This window comes from Protopterus annectens, chromosome 10.part0 (genome assembly GCF_019279795.1).
Source record: "Protopterus annectens isolate FY-2018-M chromosome 10.part0, PAN1.0, whole genome shotgun sequence".
Lineage (NCBI taxonomy): Eukaryota > Metazoa > Chordata > Ceratodontiformes > Protopteridae > Protopterus > Protopterus annectens.
In genome coordinates, this window is record NC_056744.1 from 39,467,081 (window position 1) to 39,484,552 (window position 17,472).

At 44.8% G+C, this 17,472-nt stretch overlaps 1 protein-coding gene across 4 annotated transcripts in view; it reads right to left on the reverse strand.

Annotated features, from left to right (window-relative positions):
* TNRC6C (trinucleotide repeat containing adaptor 6C) overlaps positions 1 to 17,472 on the reverse strand; it is an 897,274-nt gene that overhangs the window by 41,929 nt on the left and 837,873 nt on the right. The gene's annotated exons all lie outside the window — the stretch shown is intronic.

A 17,472-nucleotide genomic window follows, 5' to 3' on the forward strand; every position in this document is an offset into this window, starting at 1 on the left:
AACACAGACAATGGATGCCCTGACACTATCAGCAGGCCAAATTCTGCAGTTACTTATCTACTTGCCATTTGTTGACTGGTTAAATGAACTGATCCATGTGGACCTCCTTTCAACTATTACCTATGTCCATAGCAAAAATCAACAGTTTTACAATATATATCTGGAAATCTATACAATGCTGCAGCTGTACTTTCAGAGACTGACATGTACACAGTTAAAACACTACAACAGCATATACACTTAAAGAAATTTAGTATACGCTTATAAAGGGATACTTAAATCAGTATCATATCAAAACTGTACAGACAATACAGGAGATCTTAGAAATGCACACACTAACATGCTATATTGTGAATGACACCTGCTAAACAAACTGTTGTCAAAATTTTTTGTTTGATTTTAATATGTAAATTCTAACATGGTGTGCTAATGATGGGGAATGCAAGGGATGCCACTTCTTTGGTATATGTGGAATGAAATCTGCAAGTTGAAATCATAAGTAGCGTAGGTATGCATAAAACATGAAATACAAACTTGAAGACTCAGTACAAGCTGTTTATTGGAGTTGTTACCTAAACTAAGGAGCAGCATAGCATGTTAAGTCTAGGGGTTGACATATGCCTACTCAATTTCTACAGTTTTACTACATTCTACGTGAAGTCGAAGTGGAGATTGTCAGCATCAACTCAATAAACTTTGTTTCACTAAACTTGTCTAAGTGGTACATCAAAAGTTGAAGTCTTAAACAATGCCAATGTGCTTCAAGACAGTGATGTAGGAAATGACATCTTATTTTTGTTCACTTCAAGTACACTCCAATCTGTTCAGGTTATACAACTGGTGAAAGCCAACAATATGCGCTTGAATCTTTTTCTGGCAGCAGTACTGCAGATTGTCATGTCCACCTTTCTACTCAGACACTCAAAACTTCTTTATTATAGGTCTCTGCCACACCTAAATGAACATAAAAATTATGTGCTTACCACAATGTTAGACCATCATGAGCCACATCCATTCACTTTAAAAGTAGGACCAATATGCTAGTGACAGTGGCTGCTTGATGCTTTTAAGACTCTCCAAGGATGACTTCTCTAGCTCCAACAAATCTCCACACCTCCCAATCTTCAGAAAGTACAGTTGTATACACTTACCATAAATGTAGATGTTCACGTGTATTCACTGTTGCAGTCATCACATTTGGGTTATCCCTGCCAGGGTAGCCCTTGGCTGGCCTGAATACCAGAGGCTTAGTATTTCTGCATCGGTTGCTGTCACTTCAAGACTGACGTCAGATCGTCAGTAGTATAAAGTAAGGCAGCCAACGCCATTACATCAGTTTTTCTTGCCCTAACCTGTCAGGAGCCCCCAAGAAGAAGCCAGGTTCTGGTGGAAGAACCCCACCAGTAGAAAGTAAATACCAATATGTCCCTTGTAAGGAAAGAGAAGGAAAAAGGGGGATGGAGGGAGAGAAACCAGGACTGCAACAGTGAATACACTCGAACATCTACATTTATGGTAAGTGTACACAACTGTACTATGTTCTTCGTGTTTCACTGTTGCAGTCATCACATTTGGGTCGATTCCCAAAGCTGAGGAAATGGGTGGAGGCAGTCAAGGAAACTAGGGGCTGGCTAGGATGCCCTGCAAGACTGCAGAGGCAAACCCTGCCCTGGATTTGGAGAACAGAGGCAGGTGGTAATGTTTGGTAAAAGTGTGAACAGATGTCCAGGTGGCAGCCACCAGGATGTCCCTGGTTGGGACACCTCTGAGGAAAGCTGCAGAGGTGGCGGCTGCTCTGATGGAGTAAGTCCTGACCCCCTTGGGGGGAGGCTTTCCGTGTTGTTTGTAGCAGAAATGGATGCAGTGTGCTATCCATTTGGAAATGGTTTGTTTGGAGATGGCTTTGCCTTCTGCCCTTGTAGCAAAGCTAACCAGCAATTGATCAGACTTTCTGAAGGATTTGGTCCTGTCTAGATAGAATCTGAGCTGTCTGTGCACATCTAGAGAGTGCAGGATCCTTTCCCCCCTTGTCCTGGGGGTTGCGAAAAATGGTGGACAAATGAATGGATTGGTTGAGAGCCACACGGGAAACCACCTTTGGGCATGAGGATGGGTTAGTCCTGAGGGATACCCCGTCACAGCATGGAAGATGATGACGGGTTCCACAGTCATGAGTGCTTGCAGCTCGGAGACTCTTCTGGCTGAAGTGATGGCCAGAAGGAAAGCTGTCTTTCAGGAGAGAAATTTTAGCTCTGCAGAAGAAGCTGGTTCAAAGGGGGGCAGGGTGAGCTTTTCCATCACAAAGTTAAGGTCCCAAGCTGGGGTTGGTGCTCTTCTGGGGGGCCTCAAGTTGCTAGCCCCTCTTAGGAAATGTTTGATCAAAGGGTATGAGAAATGGGTTTGCTCAGTGGGAAAATGAGCAGAGATAGCAGAGGCATGAAATTTAACAGAGGAAAAAGAGAGGCCACTGTGTAGTAGGTCAGCTAATTAATCCAAGATGAGAGGGAGGGACGGCTGTGCCGTATTGGCTCCCTTAGCCTGAAACCAAGTGCAGAACCTTTTCCATTTGTCAGCATAAGACTTTCTAGTGCTAGGGCGTCTGGCCTCACGTATAACATCTAGAACCTATTTACTGAGGTTTTAAGATTGATCGGGGGGTTAGGGAATAAGCCAAGCTGCCAAATTGAGTGTCTGCAATTGGGGATGCATGAATTCCCCTTCCCTCTGGGTCAGGAGGTTTGGAATCTGAGGAAGATGCCATGGTGGCAGTGGGGACAGGCTGCGCAGCAAGGGGTACCAGTGCTGGCGTGGCCAGTCTGTGGCCAGTCTGGAGCTATAAGAATTGTCCTTGGTGTTTCCTCCTTTATTTTGAGCAGTACCCTGGGGATGAGAGGTAGTGGAGGAAAGGCATAGACCGATAGATTGACCCAGGGGAAGGAGAGGGCATCCACTTTCCAAGCCATGCAGTGATGCTCCCTGGTGCAGAATTTGCTGAGCTGATGGTTCTTACCATAAGGGGGTGGCTTAGAACTCCCTGGTTTTGAAGTGGAGGTAGTCCACTGCTTAGATCTTTGTATTCCCTGTGGCTGCTGTCTGGGGGGATCTGGTTCCCCGGGGTCCGGGCTGGACTGGCTTAGTGGGAGCAGGAAAGGACCAGTGCTTGGTGGGACAATGCCTGCTGAACCTGGGTGGCGGGACCTGTAAGAAACCCTTAACTGTCTGCATAGATTTTTGCTTTTTCTTCCATCTTTTTTAAGACCTCTTCTGCCTTAGTGCCAAATAGGTTGTCTTTGTGCAAGGGGGCATCCAACAATTTAGATTTGACATGGTCTGGCAAGGGCTGTTCCTTAAGCCATGCATGCCTTCTAATGACAGATCCGGTGACTGCTGAAGAAGCTTCTAGGGCGTCAAAACCATAGTGCAAGGTGTGTTTAGTTACTTGACTTGCAGAATGCATTAACTCTTGTTAACTCTCTAGATTCTGCACAAGCAGGAAAGGAAGACATTTTTTGTTTGACGAGTTCCAGGGTATGTTGCTGAAATTTTAGCATATGGAACTAACAATTTAGTGCTCTGATAAGAGTAGCTGAGGTGTATATATTTTTAACCCATTTGTCTAGGGCTCGGGAATCCCTATCTGAGGGGGTGGGATTCTTAGCAGAGGTTGCTTTAATCCCTTTAGGCCCTTGAGAAATTATCTCAGGGTCAGCAATAGGATTTTTAAAAAGAAATTTGTGTGAGACAGAGGACTCTATAGTACCTGTCTGGTTTTCTGGGTGCAGGAGGGAGGGTGTCAGGAATCAAGCTGGATTCCAGGAAAATATCCTCCACAACATCCAGGACTGGGGGGATGGCCAGGGTCTATATTATAACACTGAAGTCTTACAACTTCGAATGTTATAATATCGAACCCAGTAGAGTAAACACCAGAACACCAGAACCCAGGGAAAAAAATTGCTGTTCCGACAAACATACACACAACATAAGCACACCAAAATAAATAATCCACACACACACACTTCACAAAACCCTACACTAAACCTCCCCTCATTAGTCAGGTCTGACTATAAGCTAATCACCCTTAACATCCACATCCCACCCCCACCCCCCAGTAAAGAAACCACCAGAAAAAACTTCTCCAAAGCCAACTTCATGCTACTCAAGTCAGAAGTGACAAACTTCATGACACCCATGCAGACGGGAACTGACAGTTCAACTGCTGAATCCTACACTAAGGCACTGTACGAGCACATCCACTCATGCATGAATCGTGCCATCCCAAATAGAACCAAAATGCTCTCATCCAAAAAAAGGAAGCCAATCTGGTGGTCCCCTGCCATAAACAAACTTTACAACAAAAGGAAGAAACTTTTGCAGAAAAGAGGAAAATCCCAGGATGCAAAAAACTCCCTTACTAGCCTCAATAAGAAACTGAGATGCCTCATAAAATCCTCCAAAGCTAGTTACGAAAATAAAATTGCCAAAGATTCCAAAGACAACCACAAAGCATTCTATAACTATGTCAAGAATCTAAATGGCAATGCTCAGATCTGCTCTGAGCTAAAACAGAATGGCATTAAATATACTGATCCAAGGATATTGCCAATATCCTGGCAGATCGATTCAGTGCCAACGCCACCCCTCACCCCCTAAATGGCCCATCTCAATACGCCAAATTCCAGTAATAACGGCCACACAGGTACAAAACGCACTCTCTAAAGCCAAGAATACAGCATCCATGGGACCAGATGACATCCCGGGCTGTGTACTACATGAACTACAATATGAAATGGCACCTCACCTAAGTGTCATGTTTAATCATAGCCTCACCTCAGGTTTCGTGCCCACTGAGTGGCGCAGAGCTACAGTTATCCCAATCCACAAGAGGGGATCCACCTTGGATCCCGGAAACTACCGTCCCATCAGTCTGACGAGCCTTATCTGCAAGGCCATGGAGCGTATTATCACGGAACTTATAAACAAAGACATTGGCAACCTTCAAACACCGGACCCCACCCAGTTTGGGTTTGTGAAGGGCCGATCTTGTCTCCTGAACCTGATTGACTTCTTTAAATCAGTCTCCAGAGCCATGGACAAGGGTAAGGTGGTCCACACAGCCTATCTAGACCTTGCCAAGGCCTTTGACACCATCCCCCACTCTGGAATCATAGATAAACTTACTAAGTTGGGCATTAATCCCTATGTCACCCAATGGGTTGCTAAATGGCTTACTGATAGAACCCACACTGTAAAAGTAGCCGACTCCAAATCCAGCTCCAGACAAGTGACAAGTGGAGTACCTCAGGGTTCAGTCCTGGGGCCGCTCTTGTTTGGCATCTATACTTCTTTGAAGTACAGGTCAACACTAAGGGACTCTGGCTAACAAAGTTTGCAGATGACTGCAAACTGGGAGCCATTATTGAATCCCCAAATGATGTGGATACTCTACAAAAGGGCCTTACAGAAACAGATGCTTGGTGCCAGAGCCATGGGCTCAAGCTCAATGCCAAGAAATGTATTGTTATCCCCTTTGGGAAAAAACATGTATCCATGAATTACCATATAGGTGGCAGTACACTAAACACAGAAAGTGTGATAAGAGACTTAGGGACACAGGTGGACAGTGGTCTCACCTTCGATAACCACATAGCCACAACAGTCAGGAAATCCTTCTATGTGGCACACCTCATCACGAAGGGCTTTTCATCCAGAAAAAAGGAGGTCATTGTCCCACTGTACTCATCCCTCATTAGACCCATTATAGAATACAACGCCCCATTTGGCATGTACCTCCCAAGACATCTGCAACAATTGGAAAGGCCTCAGAAATACCTCACTAAAAGAATCACAGGCCTAAAGCAGATGCCCTACGCTGACCGCCTTAAAAAACTCCAGCTATATTCTGTCGCATATCGTCTACTCAGAGGCGATCTCTGCTTAACATACAAGGCCATGACAAACCCAGAGCTGTTGGACATGCTACACTTAAAGAAATCCCAATCCCTCAGAGCTACATGCTCCAGGGATCTAAACCTTGTCATCACAATAAACAAAACATGCTGGAGGGATAGGTTCCTGACCCAGAGACTCCCTAGACTCTGGAATAGATTGCCCATACATGTCAAGCAGAGTGCCTCTTTGGACCTCTTCAAGAGGAACCTTGACGATTGGATGGGAGAAAGGAAATTCACCCCAGGGATCACGTCAGTCGCCCTGCTAGACAGGGGTCCAGGAAAGTAAATAATGTGGGAGAAATAGCCAGGGAATTGTTATGGCTAGGCTTGTATAGGCCCTAGGGCTGACAGCCTAGTACCAACCTATGAACCTATGAATACATACACCACTAGCTATCCACTTACCTTAACCCAACCCTAACCCTAAGGTCCGTCACTATCGCACACTCACCTTACCCGTGCCCTAACCCTAACTCACCTAACCCGTGCCCAATCGCACACTCACCTTCGTTCACACACTTACCTTAACCTAGTCCGTAACCTTCGCTCCACAGTCGAAATATGGTTGAATGGCCCACCGAATACTTTCCTAGGGAAAGTATTCGGTGGGCCATTTCTGCAGCTTCGTTATTTCAGTTAGCTCTACTGGGTTCGATATTATAACATTCGAAGTTGTAAGACTTTGATGTTAAAATATAGACCCGATGGCCAAGGGTCTGTGCTGTGGAAGATCTAAGAATTCCCCGAGTCTCTTTTTAGACTGCAGGTAGTCCTGACTCTCCCATTGGAAATGCTCCCTTAAGGTATGAAGGGTTTCCCCAAAGGAAAAATTGCCTGGGGGAGAGGCAGAAGGGATGGAATCCTCTGCATCAGAATCCTCATAAGTAGAGAGGGGTTGCATGTCTTCATATTCAGATGCATCTGAGTCATTTGATTCTTGCTCAGAGAAAACTACAGGAGACAGATATCTTTTCCTTTTGGAGGGGGTAGCTTGGCTTCCCCTGATCAGCATAAGGTCTTCCGCCATCTTAAGCATTTGAGACTGAGGCAAGGAAGCAGGTGCCTGAGACTGGGTCGTCGGTTTCTTGGGTGTGGTTCGTACCCTGGACCTAAGAAACTCAGTAGTTTTCGAAAGAATGGTAGTCGCGAAAGACTATGTCGGTTTGTGTCGAGAATCGGTAGTGCGAAGGACTTGGAAGCCAGTGCCTGCTCAGCGGCTCCGGACCCATCCAAGGTAGAGACGACTGCAGGATCCTTAGTCGAAGGAGAGTTTTGCGGCATACCGGACTCCAACAGGGTCTTGGTAGTAGCCTGCGAATCCACAGAAGCATGCATCAGGGGCTGCGAAAGCACCTCACTGAGGACCGGAGAACTGACAACTAGCTTAACGGAAGCGTTGTCAGTAGGTATGGACCTGTGCATTCTCTCTGTCTTAATCTTTACGTTTTATCTGCTGTCGGATGGCTTACCGAAGCCATATCGGAGTTCGAGGACTGGAAGCAAAAATATCTAGCTACAATAAGGACCTGATGACAGATAGTTCTGGCATTGAACAAAGCACAGAAGCGACAGCGTGGGAAGTCGTGGTCTGGGCCTAAACAAGTGACGCAGTAAGAATGAAAGTCTTGGTGTGGTATTTCCTTTCCACAGCAGAGACAATTGTTAACTTTTTCTGACATCGATTAGTGCAAGAAAAAAGGATCCCCAAAGGGGAACTTAGCTTTAGAAGACTTCAGCTTCAAATTGGTAGATGAAACTCAGGTAGTGGCCAACTGGCACTCGTGCGAACTGCTTCTGCTTTGGGCTCCACGGCAAGAAAGACTGATGTAATGGCATCGGCTGCCTTACTTTATACTACTGATGACCTGACGTCAGTCCTGAAGTGACAGCAACCGACACAGAAATACTAAGCCTCTGGTATTCGGGCCGGCCGTGGGCTACCCTGGCAGGGATAACCCAAATGTAATGACTGCAACAGTGAAACACGAAGGACATCAAGTCTGTCCTTAAAAAGGCAGAGTGAAGAACATGTACAACCCTCACAGACATTCTTTAAAATCTCTCTCTCTACAAAGGATAACTTTCACTAAAATGGAGGATGGGGGAGGGAGAGTATGCTAAAGAGAACAAATACATATCATGAAGACCTTTTGTACTGCTGGTCACATCAGCAGTAGGACAGTCTCTATAGATTTTTCTCTTGGGTGGAACTGTGACAATATGGTAGCAGTCCTGATGGCCAACCTGGAGCTTGAGATAACATCCAGTTTATAGGGTCTTACAAGTATGCAGAGAAGCCAGTGCCATAGCCTCTCAGTTTTCATCAATAGAAAACTTTTAAACAAGGCTGATGAGGTATAGTTATGGCCCTTGCAGAAAGATCTTTTGGTTTTGTTGTATTCTTTAAACAAAAAGTAGTAACAGTCTGAAGGCTACATGGACAAGGTAACTTTGAATATTTTCTGACCTGCCTAACATATAACAAAGGAACAAAATGTTGGTCTTCCCAAGCAAAAAAAATAAATAAATAAATAAAGCTTAGCTGATCCGTGTGCATCAACACTTTGCAAAACATACTCTGAGTCATAATACTTGGGAAGAATAGTGGAAGATTAGCATACTGAATATGGATTAATTTCTTTAGCAGCTTTAAGCAAAAGATCACAACATCATGTAAACATATGTAATCCTTATGAGAGACAGTATAGATGGGTCTTGTAAAAAGGAACATGAATTTCTGAGATCCTCTTAGCTGAAGTAAATGCTACTACGAATAAGGGTTTTCAAAGAAAATAAATTAAGATTAGGTTTGGTTACTGGTTCAAAGGGAGGCAGTGTCAGTTTCTCCAGCATGAAATTGTAGTCCCAAGGAGGTATGGATTCTCTAACAAGTGGTCTCAATAGAAAAATACCGCTGACTTTAAAGGATGACAGAGGAAGAATGAAAACTTTGCTGAAAGTTCAAAATAGCAGCCAAAGGTATACTGACTACAGAATTGCTAGAATTGTGATGAAAAATGTGGGCCAAAAACTGCTGGGATCGGGGTTGACAAAGGAAGTCTCTGGCTATGGCCCATAAAGAATAACTTGTCTATTTATGTCAGTAAACTTTTCTGGTGAAGTACTTCTGGGAATTTGTAAGGATCTGGAGCACCCCTGGGGTAAATCTGGATCTCCTGGCAATCAGTGTAATAGGAGAAACAGTGCAGTAGTCTGACAGACTGAATGTCGAAGTGAGGCTTGCCAGACGAATGGGACACAGGAAACCTGTGTGAGGAGATTTCTTAGCAGGGAGACCATACTTGTCTGGACCTGTTAAGGGCTACGAGAAATGACCCTGGCCTTCTCCTTTTTTGGCTATATGTAAAAACTTCATCATCAAGATGAAATGGCAATAAAGTGTGAAGATATGTGTACACTTACAATAAATGTAGATGTTCGAGTGTATTGACTGTTGCAGTCATCACACTTGGGTTATCTGCCTGCAGGTAGCCCTCAGTTGGCCCGAATACCAGAGTCTTCGGATTTCTGCGTCAGATGCTGTTGCCTCATCCATAACGTCAGTTCGCCAGGGGTATAAAACATGCAGCCGACGCCATTACATCGTTTTTTTTTGCCCCAGATGTCAGGAGCCCCCAAAATAGGAAGCAATCAAATGGTGTGGAACACCTCCAGTAAAAAGTAAATACCATTTCCATAAGATATGGCAAAAAAAGAGGATAGATAGAAAGTATAGAAAGACAGGGGGCTGGAGGGAGGGTAACCAGGACTGCAGCAGTGAATACACTCAAACATCTACATTTATGGTAAGTGTACACAACTGTACTATGCTCTTCATGTTACACTGTTGCAGTCATCACACTTGGGTTGATTCCCAAAGCTGAGGAAGGGTGGAGGCAGTCAAGAAGTAGTAGGGCTGGCTAGCAGGCCTTGTAAGTCTGCTGTGGCAAATCCAGCTCTGGATTTAGAAAAGATAGGTAAGTGGTAATGCTTGGTGAAGGTGTGTACAGAACTCCAGGATGTCCCTGGTAGGGACTCCCCTGAGAAAAGCTGTAGAGGATGAGGTAGCCCTAGTGGAATGAGGCCTGATGGTTTTCCATGGTGTTTGTAGCAGAAATGGTTGCAGTGTGTTATCCATTTAGAAATGGTTTGTTTCGAAATGGCCTTGCCCTCTGCCCCTGTAGCAAAGCTGACTAGCAGCTGGTCAGACTTTCGGAAAGGTTTAGTCCTGTTAATGTAGAAATTGAGCTGTTTGTGCATGACCGAGTGCAGGATCATTTCCCCTTTATTCTGAGGATTAGGAAAAAAGGTTGGCAAATGGATGGATTGGTTTAAAGCCACACTGGATACCACCTTGGGCATAAAAGATGGGTTAGTCCTGAGGGAAACCCTGTCCACATGGAAGATAATGAAGGGTTCCACAGCCATAAAGGCCTGTAACTCAGACACTCTTCTTGCTGAAGTGATGGCTAGCAGTAAGGCTGTTTTCCAAGAGAGGAATTTTAACTCTGCTGTAGCAGCAGGCTAAAAAGGGGGATGTGTGAGCTTCTCTAGTACAAAGTTAAGGTACCAGGCAGGAGTGGGAGCTCTCCTTGGGGGTCTTAAATTGTTAGCTCCTCTCACAAACTGCTTGATCAGAGGGTGACAGAAGAGGGGTGGCTCAGTATTGTAATGAGCTGAGGTGGCAGAGGCATGAATCTTAACTGATGAGAAGGATAGGCCTTTGTGAAGCAGCTCTGCTAAGTGATCTAGGATTTCAGGCAAGGAGGGCACGGCTGTGTCCTTCCCTTGATACTGGCTTCAAGAACAGTATCTATTCCACTTTTCTGAATAGGATTTCCTAGTACTGGGCCTCCTGGCCTCAAGGATAACATCCAGCACCTGTTTGCTGAGGGTTGCTGGTGATGTATTCAAGGAATGAGCTAGGTTGCCAGGTTCAGGGTTTGCAGCTGAGGATGCAAAATCTGTTCCTCCTGCTGGGACAGCAGAGAGGGGGTCTGATGTAGGTGCCAGGGTGGCACTGCTGTCAGATTGCGGAGTGGGTACCAGTGTTGGTGTGGCCAGTCTGGTGCAATAAGGATTGTCCTTGGCCTGTCCTGTTTGATCTTGAGGAGTACTTTTGGAAGGAGGCGGAGGGGGAAAGGCATAGATTGAGAGGTTTTCCCATGAGAAGGACAGGGCATCCACTTTCCAAGCTTGGCTGTGGGGAATTCTGGTGCAAAATTTGTTTAGTTGATGGTTTTGAGGGGACGCAAAGAGGCCCACCTCTGGTGTCCCCCACCTGTGTATTAGAAGTTTGAATGAATTTGGTTCCAGTTTCCACTCATGTGGGTCCATTAGACTTCTGCTCAAGTCGTCTGCCAGTGAATTTTGTTTGCCTGGCAGGAACTGAGTTTGCAGGTGCACTTGGTTGCTTAAGGCTGTGTTCCACAGAGCCATGGCTAACCTGCAGAGTGGGTAGGAGTGAGTTCCCCCCTGCTTGTTTATGTACCACATAACTGTGTTGTCTGTCTTTATCAGGAGTTGTCCTGGCAGGATAAGGTATTTGAAGGCTGTCAGTGCATTCTGTACAGCTAACATTTCTTTTTGGTTGATATGCACGTGAATATGTCCTGGGCTCCATTTGCCTTGAATGCATTTGCCTGCCATGTGAGCCCCCTCCCATGCATAGTCTGATGCATCTGTTGTCAGAGTCTGGACAGCGGGGGTTGTGAGAAAGGGGGTCCCCTTGTTGTGGTTGCAAGCCTCTGCCCACCAAAGGAACTCTGTTCTTAGGCAAGGAAGTATAGGAATCACTGTTTCCAGGTCCTGGGAATGTTGACAACAGAGACTTTTTAAGTACCATTGAAGTTTCCTTATATGCAGTCTTGCATATGGAATCAGAAGAACATGAGGCCATGAACCCTAGGGCTTGCAGTATTTTTCTTGCAGATAGCTGGGTTTGGGCGGCCAGTAGTTTGAAATAAGTGGTCAAACAAACCTGCTTTTCTGGAGTAAGAAATGCCATCTGGGAAGTTGTGTTCAAGCTTGCTCCCAGGAATACAATCTTTTGGCTGGGTGCCAGATGCGATTTCTTTTCGTTGATGGTATACCCCAGAGAAGTTAGGAGTCTCTTTACAAACGTCAGGTGCTGAAGTTGCAATTCCTGACTGTCCGCCTGAATCAGGCAATCGTCCCAAGTATGGGTAAATTTGAATATTTCTCTGCCTGCAGTAAGCAATGGCTGGAGCCAGGCACTTTGTGAATACCCTGGGCGCAGTAGATAAGCTGAAGGGAAGTGCAGAGAACTGATAGTGCATAGATCCTGCCCTGAAACGTAGCTATTTCCAGCAAGATTCCCTTATGGGGATGTGCAGATAAGCTTCTTTTAAGTCTAGGGTGACTAGCCAGGAGACCTTGGCTAGCATAGGAAGGAGATGCTGGAGTGCAAGCATTTTGAATTTTGGTACCACCAGGAAGGTGTTTAGGGTTGACAGATCTAGAATAGGGTGCCAAGAGTTCTCTTTACTGGGAACCAGGAACAGCCTGGAGTAGAAACCTTGTCCCCTTTGCTCTGTTGGCACAGGTTGAATAGCCCTGATACTGAGAAGAGAAAGTACTTGCTTTTGGGCCTCTGTCCACTGGTTTGGAGGAAGGTCTGACAATCCGCTTGGGGTTTGACAGAGTGGAAATAGAATCTGTATCCCCGGGATACAATGTTTAAGACCCATTGGTCCTGGGTAACATACTCCCAGTTTTTTGCATGCAGGGCGAGTTTTCCTCCAATGGGTGCAAGTACTTCGGCATGGCTGGGAAGGATTAAGGACAAGTCATTGTGAACTTTTTCCATAGGGGGTGGCTTACCACTCCCAGTTTTTGAGGAGGAAGCACTCCATTATTTAGATCTAATTTAGATCTGTGCATACCCTGAGACTGTAGTCTTTGTGGTCTGTTGCACCTAGGTTTGGACTGAGAAGGTCTGGAAGGGACTGGAAAGGACCAGTTTTTTGAAGGCCAATGCCTACTGAATCAAGGTGGCTGTATCTGTAAGAAATCTTTAACAATTTGCATGGATTTAGCTTTTTCCTCCATCTTTTTAAGAACTACTTCTGCTTTAGAGCCAAACAAACGTTATTGGTTTAATGGAGCATCAAGGAAATTTGCCTTGACATGGTCTGGCAAGATTTGTTCCTTCAGCCAAGCATGCCTTCTCAAAACAGACCCAGTGACCGCAGCCCTGCAAGATGCTTCTAAGGCATCAAAACCACACTGCAAAGTATGTTTATCAATTGGTTTTGCGGAATGCATTAAGTCTTTGTAAGTCCTTATTTTCTGCACAATCAGGAATCAACAACATTTTTTGTTTAATTAGATAAATAATATGCTGCTGGTACGTCAACATGTGAAACTGGCAATTTAAAGCCCTGAAGGCAAGAGTTGCAGAGGTATATACCTTCTTACCCCATCTGTCTAGAGCCCTAGAATCTCTGTCTGAAGGAGTAGGGTTTTTGGCTGAAGAAGCCTTAATACATTTAGGTCCCTGGGAAATGGTTTCTGGATCCGCAGTGGGATTTTTAAAGAGAAATTTGTGGGAGTCAGATACTCTGTAGTATCTGTCAGGCTTTCTAGGAGCAGGTGGTTAAGTATCAGGGTTAAGGCTGGATTCCATGAAGACATCATCTACAATATCCAGGACAGGGGGGGAATAGCTAGAGGCCTATGCTGAGGAAAGTCTAGAAATTCCCCGAGTCTCTTTTCAGACTGTGGGTAGTCCTGGCGTTCTCAGCGGAAATGCTTTCTTAGGGTATGCAAGGTTTCACCGAAAGAAAGGTCCTCGGGGGGGGGGGGGGGTTAAGGGAATGGAGTCCTCTGCATCGGAGTCCTCATAGATAGACAAGGGTATGTCCTGGTAAACACAGGGGTCAGAGTTTTCAGACTCATGGTCTAAAGAATCAGAAGGAAAATCAATTCTTTGCCTTTTAAAGGGGGGAGGCTGGCTTCCCCTAATTAAAGTAATAAGGTCTTCAGCCATTCTAAGCATTTGTTTCTGTGGCATGGGAGCTTGAGAATGTGCTATGGTTGCGTTTCCTAGGCGTAGTGCGAACCCTGGGCCTGAGAATTTTGGTAGATTTAGTCATTAACGAAGTAGTCGGTTTGATACGAACATCGGAAGGTCTGAATACACCCTCAGAAGCTGGTGCCTGCATAGCGGCTCCGGACCCATCCAAGGTACAGACACCCGCAGGTTCCAAAGTCGAAGAAGCATCTTGTGGCATACTGGACTTCGAATGAGTCTCAGTAGAGGCCTGCGGATCTGTAGAAGTGGGTAACAGGGGCTGCGAAAGCGGGTAACGGGCTGCGAAAGCACCTCACTGATTTCCGGTGGACTGGCGACTAGCTTAACGGAAGTATCATCGGCAGTTTTGGAACTATGCTATCTGTCTCCATCTTTATCTTTGCATTTTTTCGGAAGATCGGTAGTCGGATGGCTTACCGAAGCCATTTCTGAATACACTGAACGAGAGCGAAAGAATTTAGACACAAAAATAGCCCGACGACGAATAGTTCGGGCATGGAACAAGGCACAAAACCGACAGCGAGGAACGTTGTGGTCTGAGCCTAAACATGTGACACAGTAAGAATGAAAATCTCTGTGAGGTATTTGCTTTCCACACGCAAGACAATTGTTAACTTTTTCTGACATTGGTTAGAGCAAGAAAAAAGGATCCCCAACGGGGTACTTGGCTTTAGAAGACTTCAGGTTTGAAACTCAAAAAATGAAAATTTCAGGTAGCTGCCGACCGGAACTTGCAAACTGCTTCTGCTTCCGCGCGGCAAGAAAAGCTGATGTAACGGCGTCAGCCTCATATTTTATACCCCTGATGACCTCACATCATGGATGAGGCGACAGGATCTGATGCAGAAATCCCAAGACTCTTATTCGGGCCGACTGAGGGCTACCTGCAGGCAGATAACCCAAGTGTGATGACTACAACAGTGAAACACGAAGAACATCGAGAGGTTACTACTGGACCACAATATCCTGGAAACTCTTTTCTCATGGGCTGCTTACAGAGAAGTAACTTCTGCATCTGGCACCTGTTTGGGGACGAAATATGTAGTAGGCAAGGCATTCCACATTAGAGAAAGATGGTACCCCATGATTACTGAGTGAGGGGCCACGATTGAGGCATCATTAAACATCAGCTGAGCTCGTTTGCTAGACAGTTGACTTGATTGTGAATATGTGCTGCAATCAGAAAATTATCAGATGACATGACCCACTCCCAGAGCAACACAGCCTCTTGACATGGGATAAGAGCAGATACTCCCCCTCGAGTTATCCAATCTCTGCCATGTTGCTGGAATGGATGACAATCACACCCTGAAGAGAAGTCCCACAATCATCTCTGTGGCCAAGGCATTTGGACCGTAAGCCCTAAACAATAACCTCACCTCCATCCTGGGGCAAGCTTCTATGACAACCGTCACACCTAGAGAGGGGATTGATAATAAAGGTACCGTCTGGAGGAAGCCACCACAGACTATGCTGACTGCATACCCATGAGATGTGACTCTAAAGAGAAACTGGGTCCATATTCTTTGGCCACTGGACCCAGTGTCACCACTGAAGTGCCCTCATGTGGTACCTGGCAAAAGGAACCAAGGAAATCAACTTTTACTTTAAAACCCAGAACTCTGAAGTAAGCTATATCCATAAAAGTGGGAGAAGATAAAAGAAACAAACTTTGGAAAGAAGGTTTGAAATCACATTAGGCTGGATATGCAGACCTTTGTATCTAGGTGTCATTCAATGAAAATCTACTCTTGCAATAGCTCCAGCTGTGACTTGACAGTGTTCTCCAAGACCCCCAAGGTCTGAGAAATATGCAGTGCATAATCCTTTGCATTTATCAGTGACTCCCTTTGTTATGGCTGTTAGAAGACAACTGTCTCGATCAGGTATACCAGTTTTCCCTTTCATCCTAGAACAGCTATAACATTCACTAAATGACATACACGACAAGTTAACAATACCCAAACCAAGTCAAATTCCACTCTAGTACCTAGCCTCAGCTACTTACAAAATTCTGGGTATATAATGAAAGGTCAGCTTTGGCAGGTGCCTATTTCTGGCACTTCAATATAAACGACAAGACAACCTAGAGATTATAAACGGAGTAAGTTTTGCTGAAATCAAATTGAAAAAATTAGATATTTTGGAATTAAAAGATGCAATTCAAGAGTTGTTATGATTCGGTCATGCATTTTTTTAAATGAAGATAGTAATGTCTTTCGGCTTTTCCCGGTTAGGGGTCACCACAGCAGAACTCCGGTCCGTAAAGACTGGCAGTGGATTTTTACAGTGCCAAGTTGCCAGCCTGGTGCCCAGCCTTCAAAGGCGGCACACCCATTCACGCTCGCACCTACCTGCATGTCTTTAACGTCACTTGACCGCAGGGAGGATATGCAGACTCCACACAGAAGGCGCTTTAGCCGAGAATCGAACGGGAGAACCTCTTGCTGTGAGGCGACAATGCTAACCGCTGCACCACCGCAGCGATATTTATAAATGGCAGATATGTTGTACTACTACTGCAAAACAAAAATAAACACTATCTACTCAAATGGTCAAAAATGGCACAAGTAGATTGGGGGATCAGCCAACTCATCTGGAGCAGTGACTTACTGCAATCTATGTGGCTCAGACTCTTTCAATCTACTTCAGTAATACATAATTTTAGCAAAAATATTTTTGTAAAATGAATAACATACTTAAATGTTTTAAGACTGAGCTGTAAAGTATTCTGAGTCACACTCAACAGCCACAAGTGTAAAGTATTCTGAATCACACAACAGCCACAAGGCATTTCTAAGACAGAAACTATTAAAATGTCTCTCTATCCTCAAAGCATGTTAAAAACTAGAAATACTTACCAGTTGACAGACTCATATGAATCATCATGGCTGTAAAGCATTTTCTCATACCAAAGGCAGATAAGATTATAACAGAAAAAATCTACAATTCTGATAACAGCATGAAACTATAACGTTTTCTGAAGAGATAATGCAAAAGCTGTTTATACAAATACATTCAACACTTCTACTGGCACAAAAGTAAAATGCCTGTCTGTACTATCCAAGGCTAGGGTTTAGGAGCTAAAGTCAGGCACACTTTAGCAATTTAGTAATAATGTCTTTTTGTTTAGGGCAGGGGACCTCACAGGTTTTCTGTAAAACTGCTCATTATTTGCTTATGACAAGGGAGTGAACATCATAACTTACAACAGAATGCAAGGCAGAATGTCTTGATGCCTTGGCATAATGGGAATGAGCATTAACAATACCATAGAACTTGCACAAATTGGAGGGAAATGGAGTTCTACTTCATTATCAAGACTGAAATGAACTTGACAGCATTTCTTGACCTGTACAGGTTCATAGATTAGTACTAGGCTAACTACCCTTGCGAGCCATTTTAAGCCTAGCCAATTATCCCTTGTGAGACTCAAACCCTGCACCTTGTGTTTGTAAGGCA